Here is a 12,574-nt window from a genome sequence, read left to right on the forward strand (position 1 = left end):
TGTTTCCACCACCCAAAGGGCAGAGTATGCCGAGGGAAGCTTCCCTGATGGTGTTTCATACTGTAATGCGATAATTACCTGGTGTAAAGATGGAAAAAGCAATTAATGGAGCACACAGAAGGCTCTGTGTAATACAGATGTGCAATACAGAGCCTATGTCCTAAATAAACATGCATGCAAGCCATCTCTAATGCAGAGCGCAGTTGCTGTACATGTCAGAATTGTGTGTATGTGTGTTTATTACAAATATAACACATGCCATGGTAACTATTTGGTTGTAAACACAAACTAACAAAAGCTGGCTGGCTTGGACTAAATTTCCACTTGGGCTATCTTTTCTTCCTGTCTTAGAATAGCAAGAGATGGGAATAGTTTTTCTTAGGGCAAACAAATAAGTAGCCATCCTACCCTTAATTTATTTTCCTCCTATATGCTGGATTTGACAACAGGGGGAAATTTCAGTCACCATCCATGATAGTTGCCCAATGCCTCTTTCCGCATCTCTTGTTTGCAGGCTGTGTTAAGAGATGCTAATTTCTTTGGAGACTGTATGTGTAGTATTTTTTGTTTCCCTTCCTTTGTTTCAGTCCAGATGAGGAGCTGCAATGTATGTGAGAGGATTGTAATTCCGAATGCCAAGTCTTGAACTTCCCCTGCGCGGTTGGGGGATGGAGGCAGACTGCCTAGCGATGTGTACTCTGTGTGTGACCTCCTCTGTGTGCGACTGCGTACAAGTCTGAGTCTGCCTGTGTCCGTGAACTTTACGAGTGCTCGGTTCCAAATCATTCAGTGCAGATTCCACACGGCTTGCTGGTTTACAGCCCACAGTCTGCCAGCCAGCCCATCTGTTAAAACACACTCCAGACAGAGCTCAAGAATCCAGGAAAGAGTCGCAAAAAGAACACTGCCTTTCCTGAATCTTAAAACACAGTATGAAATTAGGCACGTTGTTGAACTTGTGTGTAGCTTTGGAAATGGTGGTTTTGAGAACCTGAGCACAACTGAGTTAACATCCTGGCAAATCAAGGGTCTGGAGGGCTTTTGTTGTTGTTGTTTTTTGGTCCCTTGCCAAATTGTTTTTAATGATAGGCTTCTGTGAATGGTTGGTTTGTTTGGGCTATTTTGAGGCTGAGAGGCAATGAAGAGTTATCTAATTAATGGGAAATCTTCACATCTTCGTCTGTGCCAAACCATAGCTGGTTAAGGAAATCTTGCATGCCGTTTTCCTTAACTGTTTGTCAATCCAAAGCTGTGCTGTGCCTGTAACAGGAAAAACTATTGCATTTGGTGCTAGAAACACAGACATTCTGCTGACCCTGAGGTTTATTGAAAAGTAAGTCCAATAGATTTCGGTAGCACTTACCGTGAAGTAAATATGCTCACAATGGTAACCTGAGAGGAATAAATGCACAGTGATTAAAGTGAGTATTCCACCTCAGTAACTGAATGGTTTACCAACAGGTTCTGTGGAAAACTCAGAATTCCTCTAGGTGATGGTAAAGGACACATTGCTGGCATATTCTAGATTTTGTGTGTGTGTTTTGTGTTTGCACTAGCTGCGTGTTTTGTGTGTGCACTAGCTGCAAAGAGATAATCCTGTCTGTCTTCACTTACTGGAAGGAGCAGCGTTGTGTATAGGAAATATTTGTTTAAAAATATAATTCTATAGACAAGATAGATATCTGTGCTGAACAGATATTGCACAAACTTCGAAAGGTGGGGGAAGAGGATTAAGGCCAAGTACAAACACTTTTTTGTTTTTATTGTAAGAGAGATATCCAAATCTGTACCGGGAGAGGCTGGACTGATGTCTATATGTGGGTCAATAAACGCAGACTCAATATCAATAAGGTGGAGCTTCTTTTGGTAGATGGTTACTCAGTCCAAGAATTGGGGAAACTTCCCTGATTCCAATTAATTCACAACTTTGTTATTTCTCCAAATTCCTTCAAATATGCTTCTATTACCTGCACATTTTCTACTCGATTTTCAATTATCAGCAAGGCGCCACCTGCAAATAAGCTCATTTTCTCTTTTCCTTTATTACCTTTCCCTTTTATATTTTCATCGTCTCTAATTACGTTGGCTAAAACTTCAATAAGTAATACAAATAAAATTGGAGAAAGGGGGCATCCTTGTCTTGTACCTCAGGTTTAGTGTTATTTGTTCCATTACGCCATCGTTCACTATGGCGCATGCCTTATTCCTTGAATATCATTGGCTTACAGGAATCAGGAAAAGTTCCTGTTCTGGGTAGCATAGAACTCCCCACCCCCAGAGAACAGGTGCATAAGCTGTTACTTGAGGCCCAAGTAGCTTCAGCTGTGAGGACTGCCTGCCCAGCTAGCTATGGACTTTCCTGTATCAGAGTAATCTGACTGCAGTGATTCATGCTGTAATAGCAATCTATGGGGCCACCTTGAAGACAGTCCGGAACCTGTTGCTGGTGAATTATGCCACTAAAGGTAAAGGGACCCCTGACCATTAGGTCCAGTCGTGGCCGACTCTGGAGTTGCGGCGCTCATCTTGCTTTATTGGCTGAGGGAGCCGACGTACAGCTTCCGGGTCATGTGGCCAGCATGTCTAAGCTGCTTCTGGCGAACCGGAGCAACAAACACACGGAAATGCTGTTTACCTTCCCGCTGGAGCGGTACCTATTTATCTACTTGCACTTTGAACTGCTAGGTTGGCAGGAGCAGGGACCGAGCAATGGGAGCTCACCCCGTTGCAGGGATTCAAACCACCAACCTTTTGATCGGCAAGTCTTAGGCTCTGTGGTTTAACCCACAGTACCAGGTTGCTATTGAGGAGCAGCAAGACGGGATCATGTGTTACTGATCCAGGCAGATGATTTGTGCTTCCTTGCAAGAGGGGATGGTTCCCGCCTGCTTGAAGGAGGCAGTGGTAAAACCACTCCTCAAGAAACCTCCCCCAGTTTCTGATCTCCCCTTCTGGGGCAAAGTTCTTGAGCAGGTGCTTGTAGACCAAATCCAGGCACCCTTGGAGGAAACTGATTTTCTACATCCATTTCAACTGGGGTTTAGGCCCAGTTTCAGGAAAAAAAACCTCTTTGATCACCGTGTCAAGAGAGAGGCAGAGGAAACATGTCCCTGTTAATTCTCCTCAACTTCTCAGCGGTGTTCAATACCATGGTATCCTTCTGGAGCGGCTGTCTAGGTTTTGGGTGGCATCACTTTGCAGTGGTTCCGGTCCTACTTGAATGGAGGTTTCCGGGGGGGTGATGCTTCAGCCCTATGGAGCCTTCAATGTGAGGCTCCTCAGGGTTCAATTTTATCCCCTATGCTGTTTAACATCTACATGAAACTGCAGAGTGGGGTTATCTGGAGGTTCAGAATACATTGTCAGCAATATGTTGATGGCACACAACTCTACTTCTCCTTTGCATCTGCTGGTGAGACAGTGGAAGTGCTGGACCATTATCTTGCCTCAGTAATGGACTGGATGATAGCCAATAAACAGAAGCTCAATCCAGATAAGACGGAGACCCTGTTAGTGGGTGGTTCCTAGACCAGGTGGATGGGAGGCTGCCCGCTCTTGATGAGGTTACACTCCCTCTGAAGGAGCAGGTATGCAGCTTGGGGTAATTCTGGATCCTTTGCAGTCCCTCGAGGGTCAGGGGCACAGATGAGGAGAGGCTTGTAGCCCCCTGCTCCTGTCCAGCAGCCCATGGGACCACACCACAAAACAGGGCCTTCTTGGTGCCAGTACTTTGCTTGAGGAACTCTTTCCCTGTGGAGATTTTGTTGTACCCCATGTAATTGTCAATTTAAAACATATTTGTTCAGGCCTTTGGTCTGCAATTTGAGTGGAGTTTAATAGTCCCACGTCCTGTTGTCTGCTGCGTCGTATTGTTAATGTTGTTTTTAATTATTGTGTTATGCTGACCATGAGGCAATTTTTCAAAGAACTAAAGCTGATCTATATCTCACAGCATCTCTTGGCTTTCTGCTGAGCCCTAAATGCATATTAGTAAGTGGTGATTCGCACAGACAAATGTACAAAGAGCCGTTATGGCAAATTATAATGAATCCAGAGAAATTGCTGGCAAAATCACCTGGCTGTTTTCAGTGGAGAAAAGGCAGACGTTAGGTTCAGGAATACCTGACTTGGGCTCACGTTTCTCTTCATTCATGGATGTTTGGTCCTTTGACAATTGTATGGTGTGACCAAGAGTTCATCCAACCTCAACTCTGATTGCTTTCTGGCAATAGTCTTTCCTGGTACAGCATTGACAGTGCACTGAGGGATGAATCTGAACATGTGAGATAAATTATTGGATTTGAGAATGAATGGTGAAATGCTGTCCCTGGTGATGGCACTTTGTACTAAGGAAGACCTTTCTATCACCTATGACAAAAAAAGCGAAGTCTCTTGTCCTTGATCTTCATGTGGTTTTCCCAGAAGGGAGAAGCACCTCAGTATAGGACCAGGCATTTGGCTTCATCCATACTTCCCAGAGCAGTCTAGCTAAGAGAGCTGATGCTAGGAAGGACTGGAATCCATAAATTCAGGACTTGTGTTCCACATCTGTCGCCTCTAAATTATACCCCAAATTCATCATTCAACATTAGCTCTTCTGGAGCCTTTAGTCTGCCTCACAAATGGCCTAGCCATGATTAGGCTAAATAACCAATGTGAGAGGGAGAAGGAACAGCAGACCCAAGACATTTTGCTACTTGAGCTAAAAGGCAATGTGGCAACCATCCTTCTGTACACAGAAGCTGACCAGACTGGAAGTTGCATCATGTTTCAACACTGATGGCAGGGCAATGTTCTTTGCCACATTGTGGGCACAGGGCAGGTTGTCTGGTGTTTGTACACACGCAGTTCTTGGTCACCCCTTCCCTTGTCTCCAGCATTTGCTGTCCGAGGTAGCTGCCTCGCCCTGCCTTACGGTAGGGCCAGCGCTATAACTATTTTTTATGTGGATAAAGCTCACAGTTATTTCCGTACTATAGCTTTCAATCTGAGCTGCCTCTTTCACCCAGCTTCACTTCATTTCTCCTGTGTGTTTGAAGTCTTTATTATAATGACATGCATTGAATGCCTTTGGAGAACTTCTGATACAGTTTCCAGACCCTACAAGTGTCCCTGTTTTCCAGGGACCATCCTGGTTTTACAGAAGCCGTCTGGGTTTCTGATTTGATTCCAAAATGTTCCGCTTTTACTTAGGACATCCCTATTTCCATCAGAGAAATGTTGGTGGGTATGGTAGGATGTCCCTATTTTCATTGGAGAAATGTTAGGGGGTATGGAGTTATCCAACCCCCTGAGTCATTTGAAGGCAGCCCTGTTTAGGGAAGTTTGTCAATGTTTAATTATGTTTTTATATGTGTTGGAAGCCACCCAGAGTGGCTGAGGCAATCGAGTCAGATGGGCAGGGTATAAATCAGGGGTCAGCAACCTTTTTCAGCCGTGGGCCAGTCCACCGTCCTTCAGACCATGTGGTGGGCCGGACTATATTTTTTTTTGGGGGGGGGACGAATTCCTATGCCCCACAAATAACCCAGAGATGCATTTTAAATAAAAGCACACATTCTGCTCATGTAAAAACATGCTAATTTCCGGATCGTCCATGGGCCGGATTGAGAAGGCAATTGGGCCGCATCCAGCCCCTGGGCCCTAGGTTGCCTACCCCTGATATAAATAGTAAAATTATTACTATCAAATAGGACGTCCCTATTTTCATCGGAGAAATGTTGGAGGGTATGAGTTTCTTTCCTTTATAATAAGCATATAGTTCAAAACACTTCACAGGAATATGGAAGTATCCTGCCTCTGTGGAAACCCAGCCAGATGGGTGGGGTATTAATAATAATAATAATAATAATAATAATAATAATAATAATAATAATAATAAGTGATATTAAAGGAGATATAGCCACAATGCCTAGTAGTCAATAATGCTCTTACCCACCATGAATTTGCCTAATCCCCCTTTGAAGCTATCAATTTGGCAACCATCACTGCATCTTGTGGTATCAAATGCTGTAGATTTTAACTATGTGTTACAATCTAGCATTGTGAGACAGTGAGGAAAACATCTCTCTGTCCCCTTTCTCCACGCGAAGCACAATGATATTCTCTTCTAACATGTTTCGTCCCTGAATCAACTACAAAGGCCCAAATGTTGCAATCTCCCCTCAGCCAGTCAGCATTTTCAGAGGACTATCCGCCATGACCCCAAGGTCTTGATCCCCGTCAGTCACTGAAGGTTCACCCCCTGTTAATGTATATGTGAATTTAGGAGTTTTTGCCCCAGCATGCATCACTCTGCATTTGCTTACATTGAACTTTTAATGTTTAATCCTTACAACCAGGGCATTTTTTCAGCTGGATCTCACCGGAACTCTCAGGTGGGCGCCATTGCCATTATAAGAGAACAAGAGAGTGGTTCATGGTGAGTTCCGGTACCTCTTTTTCTATAAAAAATAGCCCTGCTTACAACCACCCTTTAAGATAGATCCCTATTATATTTTCTGTACAGTGGTACCTCGGGTTAAGTACTTAATTCGTTCCGGAGGTTCGTACTTAACCTGAAACTGTTCTTAACCTGAAGCACCACTTTAGCTAATGGGGCCTCCTGCTGCTGCAGCACCGCCGGAGCACAATTTCTGTTCTCATCCTGAAGCAAAGTTCTTAACCTGAAGCACTATTTCTGGGTTAGCGGAGTCTGTAACCTGAAGCGTATGTAACCTGAGGTACCACTGTATATGAGGAGGAAGGGCAGGCAGAGAGACAGACAGACAGAGAGACAGACAGAGAAGTTTACTCAAGGCCACCGAATTTTGACAGAGGCAAGACTAAAACTCATGGCTCCCTGCTTCCAAGCTCGGCTTCTCAGCCGCTATACTACAGTATCTGAAAGCAGCCCGAGTGAATTTGATTTGAGGGACACGTGTGCTGTTAGACCCCTGCGAGCGAGGAGAATTGGGTCTTTAAAATAGAACTCTGACTGCTTGCTAGTTCTTCATGGGTGCTCTGATGACAGCTGAGGCAGAAGCCATCAGCCTCATCTGTCATCCGACACAGAAATGATGAGCCTGTAATACTGACCTTGAATAATGTTATGCTGAGTGAAGCATGCACAAGAATGGGGACTGGACCGGACTCCCAATTAATTTAGTCCTGGAAGTTGCAGCTTTTCGGCAATGCTGAAATGAACGGGGTAACTTTCCTAATAAAATCTGAACCGTCTCATTGCCGTTCACCAACACATTCAAACTTGCACCTTAGCAAAAGTTCACCTGTCCTGAAATAATGGCAACTTCAGCATGAAACAGGGATGCGCAGGTCAATGTGTGAAAACAATGGCGCAAGGAGCATTGCTCCTGTAGAAAAAAAGGCCTGAGTGTTTACACTAGGTTTGTGTGAATATCTGATCAGATCTGGAGATGAATTATTTTTTTAGGTATAACTTCAGTAGCCAAAATTTCATATGATCTAGGGTTGCCACATTTTGAAGAGCAAAAAAGAGGACACATTTGCCTACTTGCCCAATATACCTGAAGGAGCATCTCCACCCCATCGTTCAGCCCGGACACTGAGGTCCAGCTCCGAGGGCCTTCTGGCAGTTCCCTCACTGCAAGAAGTGAAGTTACAGGGAACCAGGCAGAGGGCCTTCTTGGTAGTGGCATCCGCCCTGTGGAACGCCCTCCCACCAGATGTCAAGGAAATAAGCAACTATTTGACTTTTAAAAGACATCTAAAGTTTAGGGAAGTTTTTAATGTTTGATATTTTATCGTATTTTTAATATTCTGTTGGAAGCTGCCCAGAGTGGCTGGGGAAACCCAGTCAGATGGGTGGGGTAATAATTAATAATAATAAAAACAATACTTCTGCTTTTAACTATGGATTGCTATGACAACTCTTATATTACATACCCATGAAAAAGAGACTGTGTCCTGCAAAAAGAGGACACATGGCAACCTTAATATGATCATGCATGGAATTCAAACAATTTCCAATTCATTATATGGCTCTGTTATTCTGTGACTATAGTACCTTCACCTGCTGCTCCAGTCAGGTTTGTTTACACTTTAGAGACTGAGTTACACATGTTGAAAGCAAGAGGAAGCATCTCTAGATGATGATAAGCTCTATGTTGTCCTCTGTTGTGATAACATTACCCTGTATATATAGGTAAAAATGGGCAAACACACAGTGGTCTGATACACTCTTTTGTTGCCTTTATCAACAACTTCTTAGGAATCCTTCCAGTATAGACAAGAGGTTGGTTTTCAGGTTAGCTCTAAACCAACAGTTGAGCATCCTTGATGGTATCTGCATATGGTCACTGATCAACAATGGAAATGGCAACACAAAATACCCATCACTATCATAATTGGCCCTTGATGAACAAGTGAATGCCCCAAAATTCAGGTAGTTTGAGGGAGCTATGCGGGATCTTTTTAGCTAATTTCTTAATGTATGCCAGCTTCCCCCAATCTTACGCCTTCCAGATGTTTCGAACCATTACTCCAATTGGCATAGCCATGTAGATTGGGGAAGGCTCATGTATACAAATTGGCTGTAATCTCTAGTTGTATATGGTGATGTCACCTTACTTTTATATGTAAAAACTATTAATATTTTAATATTAATTTGCAAGTGCCATGTTTGCTTTTAGCAAACTAACAAATACTATCAGTTAATGGAAATCTGTTTGTGAACTTCTTGAGCAAAGCAAAATGGAAAGATTGCTCATTCTGAGTTCTGAATTGCTGTGTCTGAATTATTGAAGTATATGTATCTAATTTTTTTTGTAATTTTCATTTATATACATTATGGCAATTATTTAACCATACTTTTAACATTTTAAATTCCGAGTCCCTTCCTCCTCTTTCTGCAGTTCCTTACATTTATTTTTGTCCTTTCCTGCATACTCCAAATTGCCTTAACTTATTCTTTTAGTCATCTATTCTCATATATATCTTGTATATATATTTAAAACAGCAGGTTTTTACGATAATCCTGCCAATGTCTTGATCTGTTTACAGTTTGTTTGTAAATACTTAATAAACCATTTCCATTCCTTTCTAAAAAGTTTGCTTCCTTGATTTCTCATTCTTCAGTAAGTTTCACCATTTCTGCATACTCCATTAGTATCTGTATCCATTTTTCTTTTGTCGGGAACCGCCAGAAGGCCCTCGGAGCTGGACCTCAGTGTCTGGGCTGAACGATGGGGGTGGAGACGCTCCTTCAGGTCTACTGGGCTGAGGCCATTTAGGGCTTTAAAAGTCAGCACCAACACTTTGAATTGTGCTTGGAAACGTACTGGGAGCCAATGTAGGTCTTTCAGGACCGGTGTTATATGGTCTCGGCAGCCGCTCCCAGTCACCTGTCTAGCTGCCTCATTCTGGATTAGTTGTAGTTTCCGGGTCACCTTCAAAGGTAGCCCCATATAGAGCGCATTGCAGTAGTCCAAGCGGGAGGTAACCAGAGCATGCTCTATTGCCATATTGTCATTCCATAGGAATGGGCCATAACTGAGTTTCATGCTGAGTTTTGTGAGTGTGTTGGAGAGTCTGAGGAGCCCCATGCATAGGCATCTACTCTGAGGGGCCGAGATCCCTTCAGGGGCCTCATAAAACATTTGAATCCCCCCCCCCCCCAGTATTGAGAACAATTGGGGGTGTAGAGGAGGTTGAGGGAGGAGCCGAGCTTCTAATGGCTTCTGTGGCTGGTGACTCCTTCTCCACCTCCTCTTTGTCCTCTTGCCATGTAGGGGAAAGAGAGGGGGAAACAGCCCCAGGCCAGTGGCGGCGAAAGGAGCAGGAACAGATCTGCCAGCCATTGAAACTGGGCTGCCGCTGCATTCAGCAACACCATCTGGCTTCTCCCAGCATCCCTGTGTCACAGAGACATCATGCCCATGTCATTGATCTTCTGCTCAAGTTGGTGCCTTTGACCCCACGTTACCTAAGAAGCCACTCCAAAATCATAAACGGCTCAGGACCGTAATACCTCAAGGACCGCCACTTTCCATACGAACCTACCTGGACCCTGAGATCATCTTCTGAGGCCCTTCTTCATGTGCCTCCTCCTTGAGAGGTCCGGAGGGTGGCAACACGAGAAGGGGGCCTTCTCTGCAGTGGCTTCCCATCTGTGGAATGCTCTCCCCAGGAAAGTTAGCCTGGCGCTTTCATTATTCACCTTTAGGCACCAGGCAAAAACCTTCTTTTTTTAACTAGGCCTTTGGTTGACCTGGGACGCGGGTGGCGCTGTGGGTTAAACCACAGAGCCTAGGGCTTGCCGATCAGAAGGTCGGCTGTTCGAATCCCTGCGACGGGGTGAGCTCCCGTTGCTCGGTCCCTGCTCCTGCCAACCTAGCAGTTCAAAAGTGCAAGTAGATAAATAGGTACTGCTCCGCCGAGAAGGTAAATGGCGTTTACCTGCGCTGCTCTGGTTCGCCAGAAGCGGCTTAGTCATGCTGGCCACATGACCCAGAAGCTGTACGCTGGCTCCCTCAGCCAATAAAGCGAGATGAGCACCACAACCCCAGAGTCGGCCACGACTGGACCTAATGGTCAGGGGTACCTTTACCTTTACCTTGGTTGACCTGATCGACATTCTATACCCTTTGAAAGTGCGGCTCTTTTTGGGGGGATGTTATTGGGCTATTGTTTTTATTTTGATTTTATATATTGTGATCTTTGTTGTGAACCACCCTGAGACCTCTGGCATAGGGCGGTATATAAATTCAATCAATCAATCAATATCAAAGGAGGCCTCCATCCGTTGCAATGCTAGGTACAGTGGTACCTCGGGTTAAGTACTTAATTCGTTCTGGAGGTCCATTCTTAACCTGAAACTGTTCTTAATCTGAAGTACCACTTTAGCTAATGGGGCCTCCTGCTGCTGCCGCGCTGCTGCTGCACGATTTCTGTTCTTATCCTGAAGCAAAGTTCTTAACCTGAGGTACTATTTCTGGGTTAGCGGAGTCTGTAACCTGAATTGTCTGTAACCCGAGGGACCACTGTACTGTATTTTGGAAATGTTTGAGAAGCACTTCTGTGTATATGTGGAAGCTGCATATGTCAAACCAAGTTTTTGGGTTCTCGCCATGTGCTGTAAGTTTCATATTTGGCCGGAAAATAAATGGAATGAAATATTATTTGGTCACCCATGTAACTAGTAAAGCTCTGCCCAAAATATACTTGTTTCAGGATAGATTCCGTATGACATCCTTCTTCTCGCTTGTTTAGCAATCCTACAGTAACTACTGTCTTCTAGAAAGTCAACATTAATAGGCAGCATCCTGTTTATCTGAAGTAATATTCTTTTACTGGATCTGCCTTTTGACATTTATTAACAGTAAAACAGCTTGCACAAACAGCTTCCAAATAACTTCTGACAAATAAAAATGAAAATCCCTGATAAATAACACCAGACACCACAACTTGGACAGATAACTATTATGTTATATCCTCCACTGTTAGCTGTAGGCCTAATTTGAGCCAAGGTTTGTGTGTTCAGACCCGGAAACCTCCCCCCCTAAATAAATGCACACATGGCTCAAATTTTTGGTTTGGTTTTTGGCAGAATTTAGGCCACAACTTTATTGATTACAGAAAGTGACTGGTTGCACAGGGTCTGGTTCGACTAGCTCCCTGCCATGCAGGTACCGCTGACCCAGGGTTCCAGCATAGGTCAGCCAAGGGTGAACACCTGGATAAGCGGAAAGCCGGACACGGGGTAACTCTGCCACCCAGATGTCCCCCTGGACTCAGGCATGGGCACAACCCCCTCTCAGGGGTTGACCAAACCATCGAGTCCCTGGATTCCTTTAACGGAATACCCTTCACATAGGGATGACGAGAGCATTCTCCCATCCCTATCACCTGAACCAGAGCCTATCCGCAACCTTACAAGTTTTGACGATTTGCTACGCGGCAGGCAAAACCCAAATGGCAACAGCCAATCAGCCAAGTGGGGAAAATTCCTGCCATGCCCCTGTCCTAACGACAGATGACACACGACGGCATAGCAAGGTCAAGTGCAACAAGCCCTAAAAGTAGAGAGAGGTGGGTGGGTGTTCTGAATGCACACGCCGAAAGAGGAAGCTCTGGGTCACGTACATGCACATAAATAGGTCCTTCGAACCGTTTGGACTGCGTCCCATCGGCCAGATTGTACCCAGCTTCAAGGGACCTTCCAATTGGGTGTTGTGGTTGACCAGTTGTACCCACCCACAACACAGGGTGTTGGTTTGCCAGGTCTCAATACAATACAATCCTCTTTAAGAGAGGACCCGATTTACTAGTAGAATAACAGTGTGCAACATTTATACAGTGCTTTCGGTGCCTTTCACACGCCATCTTCTTGCAGCAACCCTGTAAATCAATATTATTCCCCATATTGCAGATGGGAGGACTGAGGCAGAAATGGCATCTCTAAGCCTAATAGTGAGTTCATGGCCGAGATGAAATTTTATTGAAGGACCTCCTGATTGGCAGTCCAATTTCTTGGCCACTCTGCTACAGCATCTCTGGTTTTTAATACAAGGTGCAATCCTGGATCATGTGAAATCAGATGACTAGATATGAGCAG

Source organism: Podarcis melisellensis, assembly GCF_964234715.1.
Source record: "Podarcis melisellensis genome assembly, chromosome: 11".
NCBI lineage: Eukaryota > Metazoa > Chordata > Lepidosauria > Squamata > Lacertidae > Podarcis > Podarcis melisellensis.